Genomic DNA, 11935 nt, shown 5'->3' on the forward strand with positions numbered 1-11935 from the left:
TAGGTGACCCTGCTGAGCAGGGAGGTTGGACTAGATGATCTCCAGAGGTCCCTTCCAACCTTACTGATTCTATGACTCCTCAGTAGCAGACCTATAATGGTAGGCCCACACATCTTCACCCTTTTCCTTCAAGACTCTAGCACCCTCCAAGCTTTTAGTTAAACTGCAATCTTTTCCTTGCACCCAACCACCATACTCAGCTATAAGGAAAGAGAAGAATCCAGATTTTTCCCTTGACAGGAAAATGCCTTTTTGTCTGTTAGAGCTACCCATGTAAGCTCATTCCCTATTCAGTGTGATGAATGCAGTGTCTCCGTCAGTGTTGGAGATGACATGGCCGATCTTGACGAGCCCAAAATTACAAGCTGTTTCTGGTCTCTTGGGGAATGACCCCAGCCCCACCTCTACCTGGGAGGTCATTCCCCAAGACTTTCTGGGCCAGACTTTCTCCCCCACCTCTGTCAGTCACCATGCTCCTCTCAGCTCATTCAACACACTAATCCCAGAAAAAGCAGRCCATTTCTGAAGGGCTGACAAGCTGAATTAGCTCAGAGAAGGCCCAAGAGCATCAGCATTGAAGGGATCATACCCTGCGACCTGGACCAGCTCAGCTATGCAGACATATCTCAGCCAGGCAGCATTTCAGGCAGCACGTGACAGTGTTTTCTCCTGAAGGAGCAGCAAACCAGAATGTGGCTGCAGCCAACAACCAGGTGAATGAGCGCAAARTTTCTAGATTATCAGTGCAACAATTAGAGGACTGATAAACAAGTGTTAATCTGATTTCTAAAGCGTTTCTGTTACAGATTTTGTGAGAAGGTTGTTCTATTGCAAGTGTGAGATTTCTCTCCTGTTRCTTTTATAGGGAAGAGATGGTCTGAATGATCTGTTATAGGCATGAACTGATAAAGTTTTTGTTTTGCTCCATCTTAAAGCCATCACAATCTCCACTGCAGTAGGTGCTTTGGGTACAGCACATGTATTGTTTATAATAAAGGCATATTTTACTAACATTTGGGACACTAAACAGTAATTACCCATTACTTCTGCCAGATTTCATCTTCTACATTACTTGGACTTTTGCCCTTGCTGGCCATGAGCTTTTTATTATTGTTTGCCAGAACAAAGACTGCTCTTCTGGCATTAATTAGAAAGAAACAAGCTGTTTGGTATTTTCAAAGTTTTGGAATAATTCTACCACCTTGGTCTAACCTACTACTAGTCTTATCACATTAGGTTTAAAAAATAATTAAAAAATAAAAAACACTATGCTTTCATTAATAAAATTGTATCAAATATTYATCTAAGAAATTATATAGAAGAAAAAGTTTCTTATGTCCTGCCCAGCTCCCACACAGAATTCATGTCGTAGGGGGGATTCATGGGGAAAATATTGCTACTGGTATAAGTAGTTCCTCTGAAAGAAAGCCTTCACCCCCACCTCCTTTCACGGCCCCTGCTGATACAATACGCTTTTGTTCTTAGCACAAAGGATTCTCCCACACTCGTGGCTGCTCTTAGAACAAAGGTTCTCCCTGGCACTTCAGAGATGAAGGCAGAATCCTAAAGTGGCTACATCAGCTGACAAATATTCTGCAGGAAAGCCTCCACGAGAAACACCAGCAGTTATTTAGATGATCCTCAGAGTTATTTACTTCTGAGCTTTGAGACAGYCCAGTCAGGATCAGGCCCTACAATATTGCACAAAGAACATATTGGGACCAAAACCATTTTGAAAGAACAAACACTTAACTGTACACAAACATGTACCATTTCAATACTGATGATACAGCAGAAAAAAGTACAACTTCTCCCTGGTTGATGCCATAGATCAGAACAGATACAAGTATTCTTGTATCTTTTTTTTATATGAATAAAATAAGCTATATGAGTAGGAAAAGCCAGTAAGTAATTACATTCAAATAGAAAAGGATCGTATCACCAGTTTGGCAAAAAACACCTAAATCCTAACAGATGTAAGTTCAAAACTGTTTGTGTGGTTACTTGATGAGGCAACCCTCAGAAGCAGAGTTGAAAGCAATGCTAATTCATCTGCTGTGCAGAGTGTTCAGCTCAGGAGGTGTCACCCTCCCCGGCAAGCAAAATTCCTACAGGTTCAGGTCTGAGCCCAGCCTAAAACCGTTCAGTCCAAGAGGTAAAGCAATCGTCACCTCACCACATCACTGTGGAGATGCTACTCCAGCATGGCAAGAATCCATCTACGTTTGATTTACACACAACCTATTAGCACGTACGTTAACTAACACAGTATTACATGGCCTATAGAAAAATCGAGCTCCAAAGAGCTGCTTCTATTTTAGCTGATTGATTTCCATTAAATATGTCAGCCGGGTTAGGCTAGCATTTTCAATACTGTGCTCCATAAGAGAAGTCCTTCCAAAGAGGACAGCATTAGCTACGATTAGTGCTAAACTGTACTTTACAAAAGTGTTATTGTTGGAAGTAAACTGATTTTGCTCAAAGTTCAGTGGGACTTGTCACATCTATACAAAAAGTTATTGTTATGCATATACACATATATGCACGTGTATGCAAATACATATGTGAATGAGAAAATCATTTTTTTTGCCAACAAAGTAGGTAAATTTTTCACAGGGAGAATTTTGCTATATACATGTTTTATGAAGTTACTTGATTTCAAAAATTGTAAAGCTAAATAGATACATACACACACACACACACACTTCTGAGTTTAACAGAAGATGCACATACTCCGTCTAGGTTGTGATAGATGCTTCTTATTAGGCTTAAGATCAAGAACGTAAGACCCAGCTCTTCCCTGGTTCCACAGTATTCCGCAATTTCCCCTCTCACACAGAGAAACACATTTTAGCAAGTGGTGCAGAGAAGCAGGAATTCATTGCACTATTACACCAGCAGTCAGAGGGAGAGCAGAGCACTGGAGCGAAACATTTGCTCAACCCCAGGCTGACTGTTATCGTTAGCACAAACCATTTCGGAAAGCAGTGGCATAATCTAAATATTTAGCTGCAATATTGAACCTGGACACAGTTCAGGTCCCTAATGTGAAGAGAGTATTAAGCACACGTCTATTTAGCACTAGAGGGAAACTCTGTTCAAAGCCTGCGCCTAGCTGCCTAGCTCTCTGGAGAATGCTTAGATTAACTAGCAGTTAAGCGAGCAGAAGGCAGAATGGAGAGACTGCTAATCTCATCTTTCCTGAGTTGCCCTCTCCCCTTCTTGTTTCTGAAGCACTTCTACAGATACCACTGTGARGTCGATCAGATAGTACAAATGGCTCCTGCTATCAGCATAGATACTGTAGTTCACTGCTACCACCCTCTGCTAAAACCACAGCTCCAGTTCCAAAGCTCATCATCCCACTACCTAACCAGTGAACATGCTTTGAAAATACAATTTACAAAAAAAATGTATTGCTCTCCTTAGCGCAAAATGCTATATGGTTAAAAAAAAATCTGTAGGAAGTTCTGCCAAAGTTAGAAAGCTTCATATGACTGGCAATTCCTTTCTCCTGAGACAACGAAAACGAGGAAATGCTGAATATTCAGAGGAAACCAGATTTTCGGAAGCTTGCAGCTGTTTTAAATATCTGTTACTGACAAATTTTACAAAAGAAAAATAGTTCAAAGATATACGAGAAGCCACAAGCTTCTAGTATAAATAAATAAAGACAGAAGGTATAATGGTGGGGGGGGGAGGAAAGAGACGGAGAAAAATAGGTTAGAGATGCAAAGAGCTATGCAGGGTCAAGCAAAAGATGCACTAAGTGTGCGACTGGAAATAATACTGTCTTAATTCCAGATATGGCCAGAGAGGACTCTTACCAGCATTACAGACATCTGTATCGGATATGGAAAGACCATCTGTCTGGCAATAAGCAGCAGGAATATTCTGTCCAGAGAGAAGCACTGCTCTTTAATCTGGCAGCTACAGTTGTGGCAGGGACACCCAGAATCTCTGCCATCCACCACTGCATGCATCCAGTTAGGTTGCAGTTATCGCAAGCAGGTCAGGAAAGCCACCAAACCAGAGTAGGAATAATACTTTGCACTTYTATTGGAGAATTTCAAAGTAATAATCAAAAACCAAGCAATTCAGCTTCACAACTTATCTATTATATATATTATTAGAGCAACAGACCAACAATTCAGCCCTTTGTTACAATCATTTTATGAAATGACAGATGCTGAAAAGAGGGAGCAAAGTCCTTTGCACTTCTGTCTATGCTACAACAYGCAACCAGGAAAGTTTATGCTCCCACCAAGTTTCTTTCCCTGCAGCATGCTACGATATGCTAGAGGACTCCTCTCACATTAATTTATCAGCAGCCATAGACAGGAATGTCTTCACAGTGAAACATACACATACAAAAAAAACCATTTTCAGTCCAGTTTTTTTATAAGTAAAAGTATCGACCAATCCTCTGGTGGAATAACCTTCAAGTTTTCACAGAGACCAATGGCTGCATGCCAAAGGCTCTCTCTCTCTCTCTCTCTCTCTATATATATATATGTATGTTTTTATATATACATATACACACATATATACACACACACACACACTTTGAACAATATCCACAAAACAAAGCAACTATCAAATGAAAAGGTTAGCCACAGTTAGATCAGAAAAACAAACTCCAAAACAGAAAAAACAATTCTTAACATGACAATTTTTCATGAGACACAGTTACTGCATCTGCAAGCTTGGGCTTCTTTTTTATTTCACTAAGGCAGTAACAGTCACCACAATATTGCTAAGCTTTTAATCTGGTCTAAATTCATACAGATTTAGACTTAAATGCCATGCAAACCTAGACTTTAAKGGTCCCACATATCATATGTGCAAACCTCCACTTTAATCAACATTAAATATCTACATTAATCAAATATAAACATTCTTCGGTAAGCATTGCTAAAGTTACTTCTATAGAACAATGGCCACAGCCATTAGCCATATCAGATAAGAGATTCATAGTGTTGATATGAAAAGAATTTCACCCACAAATTGGCATTGCTCTTGTAATTAAAAAAATATAGATATAAAGCAAGTTATTTTACAAATATATGCATACTTCCTAGGATTTAAAGCTATCTTGTGATACAAACAARAAAAAGGAAAAGATAACAACAAAACTGCACACATTTTTCAACAGCAAGTACTYACCAAATATCAATACTTTTTTTCTGCTAGTGATATTTATAGGTAACAGAAGGTAAAAACACCTRGTATCTGATCCTTCTCTTATTCCTCTAGGAATTAGTTGGGTAAATAAAAAACAAATTTGTTTTGGTTATTTTTCTGCCAGATCAGTTCCCTAATCTAATTTGCTATGAGGCTACCAAAACAGCTGTGCTGGCACAACWATGCTGGCAGTAAAGGTGACCAGGTTGCTTAAACCAGCTCAGCAGAAAAGAAATTTCCTATGGATTTCACTGGGACCAATCAGAAATTGTTGAAAGTCAAGGTTGTCTATCCAAGGCAAAAAGATCACAAGAGAGTATAGGTTTAGGAYATAGATCTAACATAGAATTGCATGCTAGTTTAGGCATGTCAAGTYACCTGATACTGCACACTAGTATTTTGGTTATTTCTCTGTCAAAGCATTAAACACATCTTTGCAAGATGAAGACAGACTCTGATGCCAGTTTGCTTTTTTAAGTGTTTCTATTAGTGCTTCCAAGAGTTGTATCCAAATCTTTGTAAATTTTACAGCAACTAGCAAACCAAAAGTATCATCATCATCATCACCACTTGTTGCCTTCTGCCATCGGTATTACCATGTCAGATCACAGCTCTTCATCATCCCTTACTAGCTGGATGCCTTGTCTCAGTCCCAGCACTCTCTCAGGGGTACTCAGGAAATAGCACCTGACTGYACAGAGCCAGTGCCACGGATGCAAAGAGCAGCTGGCTGCGGCTGCTCCCATGTACCTCAAGGTGCACGTCTCCCAGATATTGCACGTGCTGATAKGAGAGTCGGTCTAACCCTAATAGCATCTAATCTGGACCAAGCTAGAGGACTCAAGTCCAACCTGCCCCATAAATTGCCCTTTCAGGTTTCAGAAGGGGAATAAGTACAGCTYCGCTATGCCACATTACTCGCAGTGTTCAGCTCACAGTTACCCAGTTCCCACTCCTCCCCCTCATTTAGCCCACCCAATGCAGGCAGGAGGCCAGTCAAGTTGTACTGGCCAATATAATGGACATCTTTCCAATCTGTCCTATCCACAGCTAACAAACAGCAAAGCTCAGTCTTCCCATGGCTGCTAATGCTGATGGAACTTTTGTTTCAAGTCATTTCTCTGCTCCTTCTGGGAAGTCATGAAAAGCGTGTGTCAGCACAAGTAGCTGCTGAGGAAGGCATTAGAAAGGATTTGAACCGACTCCCCATGGCAACAAACCCTGAAAGGGAATTAGCATTTGCTACCCATTCCTCAAGAAGAGGTTTTATTATTTCCAGGATGGCAGCATGCTGCTGCCTCTATCACTTAGCAGGCATTGCCTCAGAGGACACTTGCCTCACACACTCTGCTTTCAGCAGAACAGTTGTCCCAGTAGATATTAAATTGATAGCAGGAGTAAATGTGCACAGAAATTTTCCTTACAAAGTGTTCCAGTCTTCTACATACCTTTCAGTTGCTTTTGCTAGCTCTCTGTACACAAACTTACCGGATAATTCAGATCTTTTGTTGGTTTTGAGGCTCAGAAGTTTTCAAACTCCAGAGATGTTCAATGCAATAGTCTTTCTACACCGATGATTTTTATATAGAGAGAAATCACTTTATCTCAACTGGTAATGCTATTATTTTTGCTCATCTATAGTGCATCTTCAGATTCTGTAGCCTTGTATATTTTGTCCACTTTGTTCCATGGGACAAACACCACTACTCCCTTCAGAGTAAGGGTGCAAGGGGTGCAAAGCAAGCCCATAACTGTCACCGTTAAGGGTCATCCATGCCAATAGTTTGTGCATCTATATTGCAYCTGAAACCACGTTCTGGCCCCTTTTCTTTGAACAGGCAATAACGCAAGAGATTCCTTAGACACAAAAGCACAGTGAACCCATCCTCCTGGAAGGAAAACTGATATTGCTCAGTCACTTACTAGTTTCTCTTCGGTTTCCAATATTGCAAGGAAAGATTCTGCTAAAGAGAAGCAATAGACAAGTGTGGGGTTTGGGGGGACTGGTTTTTTGTTTGTTTATTTTTAAAATTAAATCTGGATGCTAACTCCCAGTGAAGTTCAGGCACCAGGGGGCCAGGCAGCTAGCCTGCCTTCTTACATCCCTTTCTGGAATTCTTCCTAGGTTCAAGGTATCTTCAAGAGCTTGCAGACATAACTAGAACYGATTCAGTCATAAAAACATTTCAAAAGAGCCCTGGCAAGGGATACACAGGTCTGTACTTAGGTACAGCATGCTTCCTCCCTCCCTCCATGATGCCATAGGTCAAACGCTATTCCTCTAAGTTTTTGGTTCTTGAGAGGTCACAGGAGGGCAGAAAATCCCTTCTGCTAAATTATTTCAGTACCACAAAACTTGACAGTTTTTCATGTGGTAACTAGATACCATAACTGCAGTGGAAACCACATTCTCTGAAGGTACGGTGGCTTTCTAAAGCTACTGATGCATTTTAACTGGTATCACTGAAGCCCGTTAGAGCCTCTAATGCCCCATCAGAGTAGAAGAATTCTAGTCCCCCACCAGGTCAGAAACATATTACATGCAATGACAGATCACCATCCCATACAAACTGCCAATTACTGCTCTTCTCAGATTTTTCCAAACTCAGAAAATCTGACTAAAGCTATATGAAATCTTTCCACTTTCAACATCAAAAAAAAATAGAAAAAAACAACAACAACAACAAAAAAATCTGCCAACTCCACACTGCTAAATACGGCAGTGCAGATATTGAGCAGGAAACCAAGGGCAAACTATCAAAAGTACCAGCAGAAGGAGACCTCTGGTCATTCAAGAACACATCCAACACTGCTTTTAGCTGAAACGCTGCTTAACACTGCTTTGCCCTGCACATCTCTGTATAGTGTAAAATAGGAAAGGCAAGCGAATCTCTCTCACAAGCATTTTAGAGAATYGTTGTTAAAAACATCATCAAGGGCATCTGAAAATACCTGGCACAAACTTTCAGATCTTTTCTCAGCAGCTAAATGGTGCACCAAAGCAAGGATATCGTGGAAACTAACAGGAGGTATAAGCTTACTTTGTTCTTACTGATCATTATTTTGGAATCATCCTCTGTTYGCAGAAATTAAGATAAATATTTCTATCCTGTAAGTGCTTTTGCAGCTTTAAAAAGAACCTGACTTCCTCAACAGGCCAGCAGAAACGCACCCTATAGAAGACAGGTAGTAAACTGTACACAAGACCTTGCTTGAGAGCATTCATCTCTAACCAGGAGGAATAAACATTTGGTAATTTGGACATGTTAGTAATTCTCAGACACATTGTTAATATGATGAGACCCTACTATTTAAAATGGAGAACACTGCTTCAGTTATTTCTGTACTTAAAATTGTTACTATAATTTATGAAACCATGGCTGTTGCTCTGCTGCAGCACGGCACAACTCAGTTTGATAAAATATAAAGATAAAAATAAGGTGCCTGAAGGGGGCTATGCCAACATCGCCACGTACATGTTGTGTGACGTTTAGCTACTTACTGACTGAGGTGCAGTCCCCCAGGGAATAGATTCTTCACACCACAACAAGACMTTTTGCATTTGTCATCAACTGATACAGCTGATACTCACCAACMTTATTATTCATTTTTCTCTTGGGAGGGCCACTGTCGAGTTTGCTGTGAATCAGTCTGCCAGTCACCTACAGATRGAACTGAGCTCAAGCAAAGAATAAAGACTACAGGCACCATGGTCTTGCTCAGGCTCAGCAATGCCCATTTTGGATCTGAGCAGTTACAGCTGACACAGCCAGTAGTACTCCATCTCAGCCACACGTTTGGTCATGCTCGGTGCACACGGGTAAATGAACTTTCTGTCATTCCCAGTAAATCAAGTCTGTAACTGAGTGTGGACTACTTCACATAACAGCTTGTCTTCACTTGAAATTTCTTGCAAGTAACCTTGGATTATTTCAAGTTGAAGAGACTCGCACAGACACCTTGCTGAAAATGATGCACTGCTTTAGTGCATATGACCAAACTCATTTGAAGCAGGCTTACAACACTCAGCAGTGGACCTGGCCACAAGAGGGGCTCCCAGCATTGCACGCCTGGCTTTTTCTATTACTGCAACAAGTGCCTTCTTCCAAAATACTCTCAGCAGCTCTGCCCACCTTTCTTGCATACACACTATTACACTTACTCCCACAGCCTTTGTGGGAGTCTCAGAAAGTGCCTCTGCTTAGTGGCAGTTATTTTTTTATCATCTTCTGGATCTCCCAAACTGCCTTTCAGCATCCCAAATGCACACAATACTACAGCTACTCAGGTAGAACTAAACAGTGCTACATAACACCAACCAACCAGGAAAAGACTTCTTAAATCAGGAAAACAGAGGGCAAGCCCAGACCTCTGGAGCATCTGGACAAAAACCACCCTCCTGACAATTTGATCAGTCTGCACAAATGTTGGTGAGCCCCAGCAGCGCTCCACAGGGAGCGCCTTCTGCTTCTGGACTTGGAAGGAAAGACAGATGTATCCTTAGCACAGCTCAAACCGCAGGGGTTCGGAGCAATTCATCTCACAGCATCGCTCAGCCCTGCTCTACGGCCTGAGGGAAATGCACTTTTCTGATGGCTCTACTACTACTCCATAGTACAATAGCCAAGATAGTTGCCTAGAACATGCTCTGCATCCTACTATACCAAGAGAAAACACGATAACACCTTCACTCATTCCAACACATTCAAGTGAATTTGAAGTACTAATGAGTGAAGCTTCTGCAAAACCCCACAAGACAATTATGCCTTATGGTCTTACTCCCATTGAAGACTCTAGCAGTAAAATCTGTCCTATCCAAGGTAACACAGGAGGTTTCTAGAAGACCTGCAAACAGACTGCTGCCTTCAGAATTTAAATTTAGGTATTTTTTTTTCTTAACTGCTGGACTTCCTTAGATTTAAGGAAGAATTGTAAAGTTGTGGCACTGCTTTGCCATCTAAGTTATCAGTTAAACTGCATCAGCTCTTGGGGGCATCTCAAAAAAACAAATCAYTCCTTCTCCCCAGAGAAATGCTTATTGCGATTTCATTAAAGGAAAAGCTTTTTATTAATAGAAAGATCACTTTGTAGGTGCAACAAAAATACTCAGCTTCTGTGTAAAGCCTTTCTTGGAAATTGGGGAAAACAAAATATTGAATAGAGGACTACATTTGGAGGTGAATACTACTACACATAAAACAAATTTTGTCCTGTATTTTGCTGCTCATCGTGAAACTGTTTTACTGCTATGGGTATTTGACAGTGTTTTAAATGCAAATTGACTCAGGCAAAACTGGGATCTGTTCATAGCGGGTGGCCTCTCCATTGCTTCTATAGGGTGAAAATTTTATTTCCTTTTGGGAACACTGGTGATATTGATCAAAGTCATTGTGGGACACCCGCCTTAAAGGGTGAAAGGACAGAAGCAGTAAATCAATTCCCTAGGCAACCTCCCAAGCTGAGCCAGTATTGTTAAAATAATGAGCTGTGCACCACTTGATCCAAAACCACCAGCTGATCCCCATTTTAATAGACAATAGCATAAAACCAGAAAATGTTCTGCAATCAGCCCCACTTTTAATGAATCATGTATATTCAACTGATAAAGCATTTTGCTCTAACAGCATACTTAAAACAAACAGCCCRAGAAACTGCATCTTTCAGAGTTTGAGGTTTGAGGGGGGAAAAGAAAATACTCTCTTATTTCAGGGAGTTACTGTTTAAAGAAACAGGAAAATATTTAACAGTGTGCACTCTGTTGTCCCTCACTCCTGAAAAGTCTGGGTTTTTTTGTTTGTTTGTTTAAATATACCACGATATCTTTATTCCTTAATTTAGGTATCTTGTTGCAGGCTTAGATCCTTTATCTTCTCAGTCGATGTTGTTTGCAAATATTCTTTCTCATTTCAGAACAACACGCTCCTGAATCATTTTCTCCGAGCTTTACAACATACTGGCCAGAAGTCCCAAGGACAAGTAAACCAGGAGAGCCCATAGAAAACAGGCAAACATTGTACCTTACAACTCTGGAGCTAAAGCACACTTTAAACAAAGAGCCTATGACTAGTTCATCAGATAAGGCTTATATCTTTCTCCGTGGAATTTAATAACACTTCTGAAAACACTTTTTAGTCAGCTAGAATTAAGCAACTGGATGATTCTAGGAGCTTTAATGGTAACAAAACATAGGCGAAATGTAAGTCTTCAGCTGATCATACTTTTTTCCTTAGAGACAAGCAAAAAAACCCACCACTCATCGAGTAGAATTTTTCCCATAAAACAAGGTGTTTTATGGACAATCCAGCAAGAACTCGCCCATTCTCAAATCCCACCGATTCCAGTTTCTAACAGGGCTGGGACCAGGGTGCTCTCTGGAAGTGTCACACCGCACTTCAGGCGATGTCTTCCACTCACCTCAGCAGGGCCAGGATTTTGTGATAAATGTCATTTAACGCAACTTCTGACCAAAATCTGGGGGGAAAAAAAAGAAAGAGAAAGAGAGAGAGAGAGAGAGAGAGAGACACCCCCACAGAGCAGTAGGCACCCTCGGTTCCCCCGGGCCCTCGGCCGCGCCGGGCGCGGTACCTGCTCCGAGTCTCCTCGGGAGGCGGGACAAAAGCAGCCTTCTCCCCACCGCAGACGGGGAAAACCACCGAAAATCGGTATTTCCTCACTCGCTATACRGCCAACGAAATAAACCCAGCCAGCACGCAAGTTTCGCCTTGCGAACGCTCAGTTCGCGCTTTAAAAG

The 11935-nt window shown here is 41.1% G+C and overlaps 1 protein-coding gene across 1 annotated transcript in view; it reads right to left on the reverse strand.

The window, feature by feature from the left end:
• PLCH1 (phospholipase C eta 1) overlaps nucleotides 1-11784 on the reverse strand; it is a 95338-nt gene extending 83554 nt beyond the window's left edge. The window contains exon 1 of the mRNA XM_085302865.1: nucleotides 11770-11784. The gene's annotated coding sequence lies outside the window, so the exon portion shown is untranslated. The remainder of the gene's footprint in view (nucleotides 1-11769) is intronic.
• Between the last annotated feature and the right edge of the window lie 151 nt (nucleotides 11785-11935).

Source organism: Rhea americana, unplaced genomic scaffold, assembly GCF_003343005.1.
Source record: "Rhea americana isolate MKP2758 unplaced genomic scaffold, rheAme1 scaffold_193, whole genome shotgun sequence".
Taxonomy (NCBI): Eukaryota; Metazoa; Chordata; class Aves; order Rheiformes; family Rheidae; genus Rhea; species Rhea americana.